At 48.5% G+C, this 14,463-nt stretch overlaps 1 protein-coding gene across 9 annotated transcripts in view; it reads left to right on the top strand.

The window, feature by feature from the left end:
- MYO9B (myosin IXB) overlaps window positions 1-14,463 on the top strand; it is a 925,026-nt gene that overhangs the window by 475,696 nt on the left and 434,867 nt on the right. The window lies entirely within an intron of this gene.

Consider the following 14,463-nt stretch of genomic DNA (forward strand, 5'->3'; position numbering starts at 1 on the left):
TGCCTATCTTTTATCCTGGTCTCATTTACATTGAACTGCATGCAGATTGCCCTCTATTTCATAATTTTGTTACTGTTATCGCTTCGGCAAAGATGCCTTATAAATAAAATCACTACTTGGTGCTTTGGCAATATAAAGCATTTTGAAATCTTAAGATTGTAGGAGCCAAGGCTCTGCCTGTTATGGACTGCACCTCTCCTTGTTGCACCAACCTGTCTGGGAAACTTCAGGGTGCCACAAGACAAAAAGAGAGGGGGGTGTTGGTAAGGGAGGAAGATGCAATAACGGTCCAACAAGACCTTGTGACATTCGTATCATGCAAGTGCAGAACAAGAAGTGTGAGGGAGACGGGTATTAGGGGGAGGGAGAAGTGCTGGTCCGCGCAAAAGCAAGTGCTAAAGAGGGAAGGTAAAAGGGTGAAGAGGCGAGGTGCAAGTGCTAAGGGAAGGCCATAGGGCAAGTGCCAGGGAAGGCGGGGAAGTGGGGACAGGGCGGGGGCCTGGAGCTCTGTAATCCTCAGAGGGAAACAGGCAGCCAGTCAATGAGGCAGAAGGTGTTGGCAGGGGAGGGGTAGAGTGAAGGAGGAGGAGAAAAGCAGAGTTTTGACGAGCTTCCGGAATTTAAGGAGATCCGGCTAAAGCCTGCGGGGCAGGGAGACCATTCCATGGGGAGGCTCCTGCAGAGGAGAGACTTCTGCCCCCCACTCTTAGCTTAGAGAAGTGTTGATTCGCAGACTGAAAGGCTCTAGCAGGGAGGTATTTAGGGAGAGAGAGGTGGATGTAGCAGGGTCACAGGCCCCAGAAAGCCTTCTGTATGAGGCAGAGGGTTTTGAATTTGATCCTAGTAGCAACCGGGAGCCAGTGGAGAGAAGTTGGGGCTGGAGAGACGAGGTTCCTGGGCTTGAGGTCAAGAAGAAATCCTGCAGTCCTATTCTGGATTGAAGGGGACAAAGGGAGGAAGAAGGAAGATTGAAGAGGCTGTTACAGTAGTCCAGCCTTGAGAGGACCAGAGCTCTGGAGACATTGAGTTTCTGGGGGAAGGAGAGGAAAGGGAGAATACCTCTGAGGAGGTGCAACTGATAGTGGGCCTTCTTGACAAGATCTGCGATGTGACAAGAGAAGGAGAGATGGGAATTAAAGATGACACCAAGTTTTTTTCCTCACAAGAGAGTGAGGGGAGGGGACCCATAGAGGGCGGCCAGAGGGATGGATGGATGGATGAAGTGAAGTGGGAGTAGGGGTCACAATGAAAGGGAACTCTGTCTTACTGGCTTTAAGGCAGAGATCATTGACAGCACACCATGACTGAATATCAGTCAGTCGGGGATGAGAGAGGCGGGAAGGAAGAAGAGATCAAGCGGGCCAAAGGGGCAAGATAGATGTTGAAAGCCACAGCGAGACGATGGAGCCTTGAGGGACGCCGCAGGTGGAGAGTGTGATAGGAGAGAGAAAAGGGCCAAATTGAACCCGAGGAGGTTGGTTGGAGAGGAAGGAGGTCAACCAGTCCAGTGCCAGGCCTGTGATGGCCAGGGTGTACCAAGCAGATATGGCAGCATGGCATGATTGACCATGTTTTTGGCAGACGAAAAATCCAGGAGGATAAAAACCGATGGAGAGTTAGTCAAGATTAGAGGGCAAGTCATCACGGGTGTTGAGTTTCCTTGCCTCTGCCAGCTCTGAAGCCAAGACTGTTGGTCCTGGAGACGGCTGACGGATTTGGTGTGTTGGGTCAGTTGGGAAATGGCCAGATTCTCCAGGAGTTCATCCAGGAAGGGAGTGATGGAGATAGGGCAATAGTTAGCAGGGCAAGGGGCTGGGGGGTGGGAGGGGGGGCAGGAGAGGTTTTTTTTAAGGAGGGCATGCACAAGGGCATGCTTGAGGGGAGGAGGGAAGGAGTGGTTACAGAAATCACGCAGGGAAGGTACAAGGGTGGCAATGTTGTCCTTGATAGTTCTGGAGGAGCCAGGGGAGCACCTGTTTAAAGGAGACTTTCACAAAGAGGACTAGTCTAGAGACCTCATCCGGTGCTATGGGAGAGAAGCCGGAGAGAAGTAGGGAAGGGGAGAGGGTAGTCAAGGAAGGAATGACAGCCGGTGAGGGAGGAGAAGGGGGAAGAGGAGAGTGAGGCCAGAATGCCCTGAGTTTTGGAAAGGAAGTGGGAGGCCAGAGAGGTACCAAGGGTCAGAGATGGCAGGGGAAATGTGGAGACTACTGAAGGATCTGTGTGTTCCTTGCAGATATTAAACCGTTCGAAGCATCTGGATTATGATTCTCAGTTCAGTACATATATTTGTATCCTGGTCATGCTACATTTCCTTGCTACATCCTTTCCAAAGTAGAAGAGGCATGGTCCTTTGGTTGAAGTCCTTAATGCTCGCTAATCGCCCGCAGCTACAGGGATTAGCTTTTCAGTCCACTATGCCCCCATCAACATATACTCTACTATAAAGCTGAAGTATAGTTCTGATGAGATCATTAACAGAGCTCAGTACATGCAGTGAATGCACGTTGTGCCCCTCATAATTTTGTCCTTGGCATATCTTATGTTGGCTACTTGTACAGTCTTCTTTCCCTTCTTTTGGCCCACTTAAGCGCAAGAGGATGAAGAGCAGGTGACAGAAGAGAGGTAGGGGAAATATGGCATGTCAGAGAAGGAGGGAGCAGCAGAGTAAAGGGGGCAACTTAAACTGATGTCAAAACATGATTCCTGACCCATTATATAGCACAATACCTAAACAAGTCGCAATGCCACAATTGTTTTGGATTTAATGTTGTTAATTGGAAAGGTAGCTCGTAAATGGAGCCCGGTAGAAGGTATGGAAATGCTCTGGTAGGGAATGATTAAAAATCAAGAGTATGTAGTGGAATGATGGTAATGGAAAACTCACTTCTGGAGAGTGGGGGGATCAGACTCTTGATAAGTTTTGCCTGGGGATAATGTTTTTTTTTTAAGAGGTGGCTCTTCAGCCCCATTTCAGAATTCCAGCAATGATGGGGAAGCTGGATGCATTTGGTGGCCGATGGGCGATTGTAGGGAGTGTATATGTAGGTAAATCTATTGGTTTCCCCTTCGTGCACTGCTGGTTTCAGAGTCTGGCTGAGGTTTGACTCCTGCTACTACATTGAGCTCTGTATTTTTTTAGTAGTTTGCAACATGCCACTGGCAGAGATGATGTGCTTCTCAGCTAAGATTGTGAGTTTGTGGCTGTATGTAAATGATGCAGCAAGTAAATAAAATGGAGTGGGCTTGGAGGGCAGCCAATGCTCATCGATCAGAGTGTGTGATATGGTTTTGTTTTCCGTCCTTTGAATTGTACAGCTGCATAACTCTGCAGAGGGTCCAGAATGATCTTGGATGTTCCAGCCTGAAGGGATTTACTACCATCCAGGCATGAGGGCTTGGATAGTAATCTTGATGTAGACTTTAGGTATGTAGGGTTTGATTTTTGCCATAGATGGCAGAGTAAAACTTGTCCCTGTTCGTACCATCCTCTGCGGCTAGTCTTCTGAGTATCTTTTATTTCTCTTAAACCTCTCCATAAGGCCATGCGTTTGTTGATGATAGATGCAAATACAGGGTTCAGATCTTCATCAGGTCTTTCATCTCTTCTATTAGCCGGGGCATAAAACTGCTTCCCTGGGCTGTCGGGAATTCAGCCGGGAACCGCACTCTTGTGAAGAATTACACAAGTACAGTTAAGATGGCGTTGGTGGCATTACTGTGCTTTGGGAAGACTTTTGGAAAATCGGTTGCTTACTCTGTTAGAACCAGAGTACCTTTGTTCCCCGATTTAGAGGATTCTGACTGGCCGACTATGTCATGCCGATCTGTTGAAAGGGTACCTCGATGATGGGCAAAGGTTGCAGAGGAGTCCTAGGTACATCATCCAGAAAAGTTTACTGGCAGACGGGACAGCAGGTACAAAACGGTTTCAATTCTGCATATACCCCTGGCCAGTAGAACCATGTGAGCAGAGTTTTTCTGAGAGTTCAAGTCCCAGGTGACCCCCGGTTAGATTTCGCAGGGCTAATAACATGCCTGCCTTCCTGGATTACTTGTGCACCAACAATGCAATAATTGTTAATGATTGATGCCATCTGCTTATAGATTTACACTGATTTGTTACAGGAGCTCCTCCCCACCCCCTTCACAATGAAATGCAGGGTCTTCAGGGTTCTGATTTCAGCTTTACAAACTCTCTCCAAACCATGGCCTTTCTCTCTCCGTCAAGTTCAATAACTCCACGTCTTCCATTTTCAAAACCTGGGCTTTTTTTACATCTCAACTGCGCCATAGTTCGCCAATGCTTCAGTTTGAAATGGTAATTCCCTAGGTTCACTACGAGTACTTTGACTTATCCCTGGTAGGTCTGATTAATCACTCTTGCTCCAACTTCCAGTGAATATTTCATAGCCAATGCAGACTTCTGAGCCACTCTTCCATAGGTAACCTCCAGGATTTCCATCTTTCGACTGGTCCGAACCATTGCATACAAGTCGAATAATTGCCAGATGAGACATGTATGTTAGTCTCGTCACTCTCAGAATCGTGTGGCTGTGGGCGACCTCGGTTTAGGGGTCTACTGGCATCCCACTTTTAACACCACATGTCACAGAAAAATACTAGGAGTCTTTGAAATAGTTCACTTGTTTTTTTTCTTTCTTTGAGGAGCCTAGCGCTGTCTCTCCCTCACTTGGTTCCTTGGTAATTCCCTCCTTAACCTTGGCGTCCATAAACCGTAAACCCTGGTTAGTGGTGGTTCTGGATGGTAACCTCTGCTGCCTAATCCCTGGCTTCTGCTAATGATTGCTCCCCAAGTACAGGTTATCTAAACTCCCTCAGGACTTCTAGCTTTTTCTACTCTTTCTAACCAAAGGTTAGTGTTCTGAAGGGATTTCGGATATTGCCTTGCACTCGCTTTGTCATCTTCAGGCTACTTCATTGATGGCCACTTAACTTTTTTCTCTACACTTTGTACTGCTCTTCTATGTCTTACTCTTCCCACCAGTTCTCTGTCCCTCAAATGTTTCAATCCTCCTACTATTGCCTCCTCCCTTTAATGTTACCACTCCACTTTACTACTCTCCTTCACTTTCACTATTACTTTCTTCTCCCACCACGACTACTCTCCTTCTACCACTACTACTCTCTTCCTCCCACTCCGCTAAACAAACACGCACCTTCACCCAGTACCATTCAGTTCACATTCACTACTTAAACGAACTTCTGTTCACCGGTCACCCAAACATGCACACTCACCCTGCAGAACCACTTTCTTTCTAAACCAACATCTCTCCAGCTGCACAATTCTCCTCCACAAGCCACTGCTCTCACCTTCTTCATGTTGGTCTCTTGGTCCACCACCACTGCTAACCTCACCCAAAAAATCCACACCTCCTGCCTCCCATCCCATACTTAAATTTTCCTCCTTCTGTACTGATTAGACCACTCTTTCTGGCAACTGCTGTACTGTGTCCCTCTGCTGGGATGTTTGTGCATAGGAAAGTCCTCAAAAGGGGGCTACGCACCGGCCTCTTTCTCTGTGCAGGCTTTCGTGTAATGAACATGTCACAACTCTTGTTTAGAGGTCCAGTCCCCAGGTCTGTCTTGGTAAGTTTGGGAAATGGTCCTTGGCTCCCTGTTAGTCACGGATGATCCAGGGGATCACTGTTTTCTGGTGCACGGTTGCCAGCTGATTACACCTGTTCCACCCAGTAGGCTCCCGCACTGTAGTGGTGTATGACTGCAGTTTGTCTCATTCGCTTTCTATTAAGTGCGCGACTGCACTTGGGTCTATGCAGGGCTCTGGTTGTCTTTGCTGTCTCGGGCTATTGGTACATTAGTTAAGCAGCTGGTCTTGGTATTCTGGCTTTCTCTTCTCAGCTATTTCTTCATCTTGGCGGTATCTGCAACATATCGAAAACACTGGTGAGTATTTGTACTGAGAGGCAAGGCTTGGAAGTAAGTGTCTATAAACTAGCAGGCCAGCCCTGAATGGGGAGGCAACACACAATGGGTCCCTTTTGGCTGCTGTTGCCTCCAGGGTTAGGGCTGCCTCTGCACCTCCCCCATCCCTGTAGAAAGGTTCCTAACCCCTTCTGACAAGGCCATGGACTTGTCACATTTTGCAGAACAACAATCTTACTGCTACGTCCTGTCCCCTTTCCTCCATCCTTTATGGGTGTCTCTCGCTAGGGACGGGAACAGAACCTTTTTTGCCAGAAACAATTGTCTTTCCCTTTAAATTTTGTTGCACTCGGGGGCGAGGCCCCAGGAGCTTGCGCTCCCTTGACCCCACCCACCGGCGCCACACCATGTCCTGTTTTCTGCATTGACTGGAGTGGACTGACTTCACCAGTGCTCGTGGTTGAGTCCTTGCGAAACGTAATTCCACTCGTTTTTCCCTATTTTCATAACATTTTATATACTTACTACCTTCAAATTTTTACAGGATTACAGGACACCGTCCACTTGTGCCCTGCTTGTCCCCGGCGCATGTTGGCCACAGCGGGCTTCAGTAGGTGCCCGTGTTGCGACGGTTCATTTCCCATATCGGACCTGCATGCCCTGTGCTTCTGGTGCCTTGGTGAGGACCACGGATGAGAAGGGTGCTTGGCGTGCAATGCGCTTACTCCCCAGTCCATGAAGAATCGGCTGGTGCGGTGAAGGGAGCTGTTTGCCTGGTCTCCTCCAGACCACATAAAGGAGCATGTGAGAAGGAAAAACCAAGAAGGGAAGAATATAACTTTCTAAAGGTCTAAGCAAGGGCAATCTCCTTCCCAGGGAAGCCCGCCAGCGGCCGGGTCCAATCAGGCTCTGTTACCGACCAGAAGGTTACAGAGGCTAAGGTAGCTTCGGCCTAACAGCTGAGGGGATCTAAAAATCCTCCCGGTCCCGTCGCCAAGGAGTCAAGCGACTTAAACACTGGGACACCTCCCGGGGGGCATTGCTCTGTTACCAGGCCTACTCCTGAGGGGTGCCTATACGCAGTGTAGACGGTACTACAGGCATCGTGGCCGAGGGCCAACAGCCTATCAGGCCCGCGCCTTAGGTGCAGGGAGGGGCCAAGCCCATGCGTCCAAGCACACAGGCCGAACCCAGGCCCAGTACAATCAAGCACACAGGCCGAACCCAGGCCCAGTCCAACCACGGAAGCACGTGGAGTAGGGCCGGACAAAATGTCGACCAGGCCAGAAGCGCACTAATCCAGTGAATTCCAAAGGCGGGAAGCCACGGATAGAACATGATACCTCCCATGCTCTGCCCCCCCCCTCCACACCCCCACAGCCAGCACCAGTACAGCGACAGGCTCCAAGCGGAAGCGCATTGATCCCTAAACCGACTTCAGCACCCTCCACACCTGTTGGCACAGCATTGCCTCTGCCTCCAGCAGCCACACTGCCAGTGGACCACACAGACCCTCCAGACACTGGGGATAAACAGGACACAGATGAGGAAGAACAAGAAACGTCTTCCTCAGCAAGAGCATTTCATGACAGGCTTGCTGGCCTGGCTGAGCACCTGGAAGCAGGGGTCTTGGCGCAGGTCCTCACCATCCGTGCAGACGCTAGATCGGTATACCACTGCAGAAGGAAGTTGAGACCCTGGCTAGAAAGGGGATGGACTAAGCCACACTCCACACAACCAGTCAACAAAAAGCTTGATGCTAAGTATAAGCAAGTGAAGGGCGACTTGCTCCTCTTGTCCATGTATGTATGCCAAACCCCAGGCATCTTCAGCCAACACATCCACATCAGCGCTGTTGGGCAAGGAAGAGAAGGTCCTAGAGGCCTACTGCAAAAAGGTGTACTCTAACACGGGACTTCCTCAGGCAAGCCAATGCCAACGCCATTTTGGCTGCAGCAAATCAAAGGCTATGGCAGGAAATCGCTGACTTCCTCTCGGACCTGCCGACCCACAAACAAGCCTCATTAGTTTAGTTTGTTTATTTGTAGAGCGCACAAAGCCTTGAGGCATCATTAGAGGCTGGCTTGGCTGAGGACATGATAGTGGCACAAGACCTTATGGAAGCCACAGTCGCACACATCGATACAGCAGGTAGAGCCATATGTGTGGCAACAGACATGGCTTAGAGCCACCAGATTCAATCCCGATGTCCAGGAAATAATTCTTGATCTTCCATTTGATGGGGCTGCCCTGTTTCACTCCACCACAGACCAGGAGCTGGACAAAAAGAAAAGTAGCTCCCAGACGGCCAAATCAATGGCGATTCTTACATAGCCAGCAGCCAAAAGCTTTGGCCAGGAACAGGCTCAAGCAGACAGGGGTTGAACATCCTGCGGCGTCCGGGGTTTCCAGGATCGCAGATCCAGGCAGCCAGACCGCTCTCCCAGTCAACATCGGCGGAAGTAACAGAAATCATCCCATAAAGGGTTCTTCCAGTCCCCCTCCCAAGCCCCAGCCTCAGACACGAAGAAACATTGACGGGTTTCTTCAGATACACAGCACCTCAGTGGGAGGCAGGTTAGCCCTCCACAGTCTGTCTTGTTGGACACTGTTTGTGGACCCATGAGTGGTATCGGTAGTCTTTCAAGGCTTCCTTCTTCCCATTGCATTTCCCCTCAGTTATCCCCTCTTCCACAGATCGGGACACCATCACTCCTAGCGGATATACTCTTGCTTATCGCGAGCAAGGCTGTGAAGGATGTTCCAATCCCGCAACAAGGGTTGGGATTATCCTGCAACAAGGGTGGGATTTTACTCTCGCATCTTTGGTATTCAAAAGAAGTACCAGGCAGGCTTGCAAGTGGCCCTAAGTCTATCCTTCTTAAACATGTACCTGCCCTTGCAGAAGTTCAAAATGGTTACATCAGCGCTGATAGCGGAGTCTGTGTGGGGGAGACTGGACGTGCTCCCTGGATATGAAGGACGCATACTTACATGCCCCGATTTGGCAGCCTCATCGATCTTTCCTCAGATTTTGTGTCATTGGACTGCATTTTCAATACAAGGTACTACCAGTTGGCCTCAACCAAGCACCAAGGGTCTTCATGAGGCTCATGAATGTGGTGGCTGCACTGCTCAGGTCAGAGTGCCACCATGTATACCCATACCGTGATGACTGGCTGGTCAGAGGGGGGGTCGCCAAAGCAGGTCAGGAGCACAACTTGCAAGCTCATGAGCACACTATACAACCTGGGGTTCTCAATCAACTTCCAGAAGTCACTTCAGCCTACACAAACCCTAGTGTTCTTAGGACTCTTGTGGGACACAGAGGCAGAGGATATTCCCAACAGGGGAAAAAGTAGCAGCAATCGAGGCGGCTGCGGGGTACTTCCTCAGTGTGATAACCACGACCTGGTGGTATCGGGGAATAATGGCTGTGTTCCGCACACCAGTCTCAAAATGAGGAGGCTGCAGCTGCATTTTCCGGCCTCATGGTGCCAAGAGACTGGTGCTCAGACGGCATTAGTTACCATACCGGCACACCTGAACCAGGATCTTGAATGGTTGAGGCAGGAATCTTACCTCTTGACAGGCAGACCGTTCCGACAGCCCAAGCCGGAATATACGATTACAACAGATTCTTCCCTCCAAGGGTGGGGAACCACCCTGGGGGAAGCCATGTGGTGCATGGTCTGGTCAAAAGAGGAACAGCAGAATCGTATCAACTGGCTGGAGATGATGGCCAGCTGGCTAGCACTCGAGGCTTTCCTTCCAATGGTCATAGGCACTTCGGTCTGTATTCAGTCTGGCAACTCCACTTGCATGTACTACCTCAACAAACAGGGGGGCACCATGTCTTCCCCATCTGTGCAGACTTGTCATCAATGTATGGGAGTGGACCATCACACAACATATGGATCTCAGCAGTCCATCTCCCTAGGGAATTGAACCTAGAGGTGGACAGACTCTGCAGGCTGGGTTCTGACAATTATGAGTGCCAGTTGAGCAAGACGGTCCTTCTGGAAATTTTCAACAGGTTGGGGGACTCTCATAGACCTTTTCGTGACAGAACACAACCGGACGGAATGTGGGTTTATGTATTCCCTCCGACACCTCCCCACCCCCACTCCACAAGGTCATTTGCAAAATCAGAGAAGTTGGTCAACTGCGACTGATCCTAATAGTTTCGTAGTGGCCAGCCAGGCCTTGGTTCTCTGACCTCATGTAAATGTCAGAACAGCCTCCGGTTCCTCTCCCTATTGGGACAGACCCCTCCTGGTGCAATAGGGGGTATGGTGGCTCACCCCTCACCAGAGAGGTTAGCCCTAGCAGCCTGGTTCCCGAGCAGATAACGCTACAGCACCTCAATCTGTCTGAGGACAATCTAGAAATCATCCAAGGCTTCCGAAGCCATGCTTCGCGCAGGCAATACAAACGCAAATGAACCAGATTTTGCTTCTCGGCCAGAGAGGTAGGAATGGATCCCAGATCATGCACTCTAGACCAGGTGTTCGCATTCTCGGCGCACCCGATTATTGGGCATACAATGTGCTGGACTCTGAAGCTACCAGTCTGATGCTCTCACTTGAGGCCTATGGTCTACACCAGCAAATAAAGATCGGTACTCATAGAGATGGGCATACTTTGGACTGGGTATTGTTCCCTTGCCTATCCTTGAACAACTTGGAAGTCCTGACTTGCCCTTGGTCTGATCATTGCCTTATTTCCTTTTTATTGGATCTACCGACTAAGGTCGCTAGGCTGAACTCTAATCCTCATGTAGAACACAGTCAGGATTTTTCGCAAGATTACCCCCATTGATTTCAATGAATTTGCCCAACCTATGTTGGAAAGTCTACCACCTTAATGCTGTACTACTAACTCAGTTGATCAATGCAAAGCAATCGTATACTGCAAGTTTAGCTCAATCTTGGTTCTGTGATAAAATCCTTGGCCTAAGAACACTAAAAAGGAAAAAGGTGCAGGCTTGGCGGAAGAATTCTTATTAGGCCAATCTTGCCTCCTATCTTAAAGCCGCCTCCGACTATAAAACTGCCATGTTGGTTGCTAAACATGACTTCGACGATGATCATATTAGTAATGCCAAGTCATCTCAAAAATAACTTTTGCTATTCTTAAGGAGTTTGAGGGCAAGGCTAACTCTTACCCTATCACTAAAAGTATATTTTAAAACTTTTAATGCTTTAATACCAAACCTAATCTGAATTGCAATAAAATTGTTTAATTACAAGCTAAATTATCTAATTCTCATTGCATTACTACTCTCTGCCCCTCGCTTACTGGACATTTTCATTCCTACCTTTATCTTTAACGAGATATCTGAAGCTGAGCTGTCTGACATTGTCCAACAGCTCAATCCATCTCCCTGCTCTGATATCTGTCCCCCTGCTAAGATCAAGGACGTTTTCATCTGCTTAGCTCTTCTCGTCACCAGACTGATTAATTAATCATTTATTAATTCCATTGTTCCTGCCACTCTCAAACGTTTGGATCTCCCCTGTTCTCAAAAAGGCCACTCTTGATCCTGCCTATGTGGATACCTATCGCCCTATTACTAATGTCACCTTCCTTTTGAAAATGTTGGAAAAAGTTGCATACACTCAATTACAGCAACACATTGAAAGAAATCATCTTCTGGGTCCATTAGTCCAGTTTAGGTGCTCTTCATGGCACGAGACAGCCTTGGTTGATTTTTAAAAGCCAATATAGGTCACATTGTTGACTCTGGACATACTGCACTTTTGAGGCTCCTGGATCTCTTTGCGGCCTTCGACCTCGTCGCCCACTCGCTGCTGCTGGAGATATTAGGTACTATTGGGAATTGTTCCAATAATGCCCTGTGCTGACTTTCCTCATTCTTAGGTCCCAGATCTGACTCTGCTACTTCTGGGGGCTATAAAACTCCCATTGAATTGCTGAGATGCAGTGTCCCGCAGGGAGCATGCCTTTCTCCTACTCTTTAACGTATATATTCGACCTCTTTTTGACGTTATTGGTAGCATCAACGTGAGTTATACCAATTACGCCTCAGGTGGTGATCAAACTGGCTGGCAATTACGAGTTGGAACTCCTAAAAATTACTTTTATTTATGCTGCCATAGAGGATTGGATGATTAAGAACTCCCTCACCCTCAATGGCAGTAAAAATTAGATTATGCTCATTGGTACCCTCCAACGTCTTGCCAATTTGGTTCCTAGATACTCTGCTTTCAATATCTCTGGAGTTACAACTAAGACCAGCCCCTGGTTTGAGACCCTTGGCGTTTATCTGGACGCTGATCTAAATATGAATAAACTTGTTAGCCAGCAGAAGGCCTCTTGTGCCTACATCACACACGTTATCAGTCAAATTAAAACTTTTTTTTTTCAACTCCAACACTGCGGCTCTTGCTGGGGCTCTGGTCAACTCCAAACGTGACTAGCAACTTCCTTCTGGCTGGGCCTTTTTGGACTAACCTGGCCTCTTTACAGGTTGTGCAGAACAATGCTGTTCGAGCTGTATGTGGTATCTCAAGAAAGAACCACATCACTGAAGCTCGCAAATCTTTACATTGGCTTCTTGTTAAGCACTGCGTTACTTATAAGGTACTTTCCCTTACCTATAAGTGCCTTACTGACAATGCACCATCCTATTTGAAAGATGGGATTAAGTCATCAGTCGTTTCGCTCTCTACGGTCCAGTAACTCCAACAACCTTCAGCAGCCACGATACAAGCTTACTCGCTTCGGAGGCACAAGTTAAGAAATCTCTTAAAACATTTCTCTATAATTCCAACAACTAGAGCTCACTAGTTCCTGGCATCTCTCCTGGTATTTCTCTGCGTTTGCTCTCACTGAGGTCTACGTGCAAGTTGCGCCTTATAAGAGTTAACATTAACCTAGCTAGGTCAGTGGTCCAGGTAGACGCATGCCTGACCTACCTGGCAGCCATAGGTGCCTACAGAAACTCAGATAGGAATTATTTTTCTACTTCCAACCCAGTGGTGAAAAGACATTCGGTGGGATTGACAAGGATATACCTGGCTGGCATGCACCCAGTCTGGGACCTCAGTGTAGTCCTCAAGGCCCTTGCTCATAAACCTTTTGAACCCAAGGCAGTGATGGATATCAAATTAGTCACAATAAAGACAGCTCTCCTATTACGCCTCACATCGGTACGCAGCATTAGCGTGATTCAGGCTCTAGTGGCTACAGAACCCAACACTACATTCCATCGAGACAGGGTGGTTCTGCGCACTCCTCCTTCCTCCCAAAGGTGGTTTCATCATTCCACCTCAATGAGTTAATCGTACTTGGCAATTTCTTTCCTAATCCCACAGATGGGGCAGAGAAAGTGCTTTACTGTCTTGACGTCAGGAGAGCATTGAAATTCTACCTGGATAGGACAAAGAGTTTGCGCCAGTCGGAGGCTTTGTCATCTTTGGCTGGTCGAAACCAGGCGGACAAGTATCCAAGTCTTCAATAGATAGATAGATGGTCTTGGCCATTCACAAAGCTATATAAGGTGCAGTGTAAAGAGTTTCCAAGGAACATACACGCTCACGCCGCCTGGAAAGCGACTGCTGTTGCCTTGGCCCAAAGACCTGTATCATGGCAAGTTATTAGCAGGGCGGCCACTTGGGCCACTCCATCAGGCTTCTGCAAGCATTACTGCCTGGATGCCAGTGCATGGGCTGACACGCCCTTGAGCCAGTTGGCGCTGCAAAATCTGTTCAATAAAACTTGAGAACAGCACTCAATCTGTGGTAATCGCCTATACTGGATAGAGGAAAGGGGACAGGATTGTCATGATCTCTGCTTCCAAAAGGTCAGGGTTTTCCCAACTCCCTTGGAAGCAGATCCATAACCCAGGTTCCGAGTGCCAACCAGTCCCAATTGGGACCTTTTGGACCCAGTCCTGGCGCCAGTGGCACCAGGCTCATAAATATGCCCAGTCCCAGCGCTGGAAGCGCCGGGCTCATAATGCTTGGGTGGACTTACCTTCAGCAGACCATGCTGCTTACTTGCCTGCCAGTTGAGCCTCTGATCCTCTTCTGTTTGGAACTACTTTTCCTGTTGGGTGGGGCTGGAGCCACTCCCTAGATTCAGAACACTGGAACTCTTCTGGAAGGCAGGAACTCTTTTCTTACCAGGAACTCTTTTCTTACTTAGGCGTGGCTGTGGAAGGAGACACCTAAGCACTACAGGAGGCTATTTAAACCACACCCGGTGGATGAATCTTGCTTTGCGTTATTCTGCAACCTCTGCAGCAGAACGCTCATCGTGTCTTCTGCATCCGGTCCTGGGCCTAAGGAAAAAGGCTTACCATCCTGAATCCAGTCTTCAGCAACACCTATAAAGACAAGAAAGAACAGGTTAGCATTCCGGCATCTGAAAGGCAAAGGCTTACCATCCTGAATCCAGTCTTCAGCAACACCTATAAAGACAAGAAAGAACAGGTTAGCATTCCGGCATCTGAAAGGCAAAGGCTTACCTACTCTTCGTGCGCTCCGGAGGTCTTCACACTGCATTCCGGCATCTGAAAGACAAAAGTTT

Source organism: Ambystoma mexicanum, chromosome 1p, assembly GCF_040938575.1.
Source record: "Ambystoma mexicanum isolate Mex_15411 chromosome 1p, UKY_AmexF1_1, whole genome shotgun sequence".
Lineage (NCBI taxonomy): Eukaryota > Metazoa > Chordata > Amphibia > Caudata > Ambystomatidae > Ambystoma > Ambystoma mexicanum.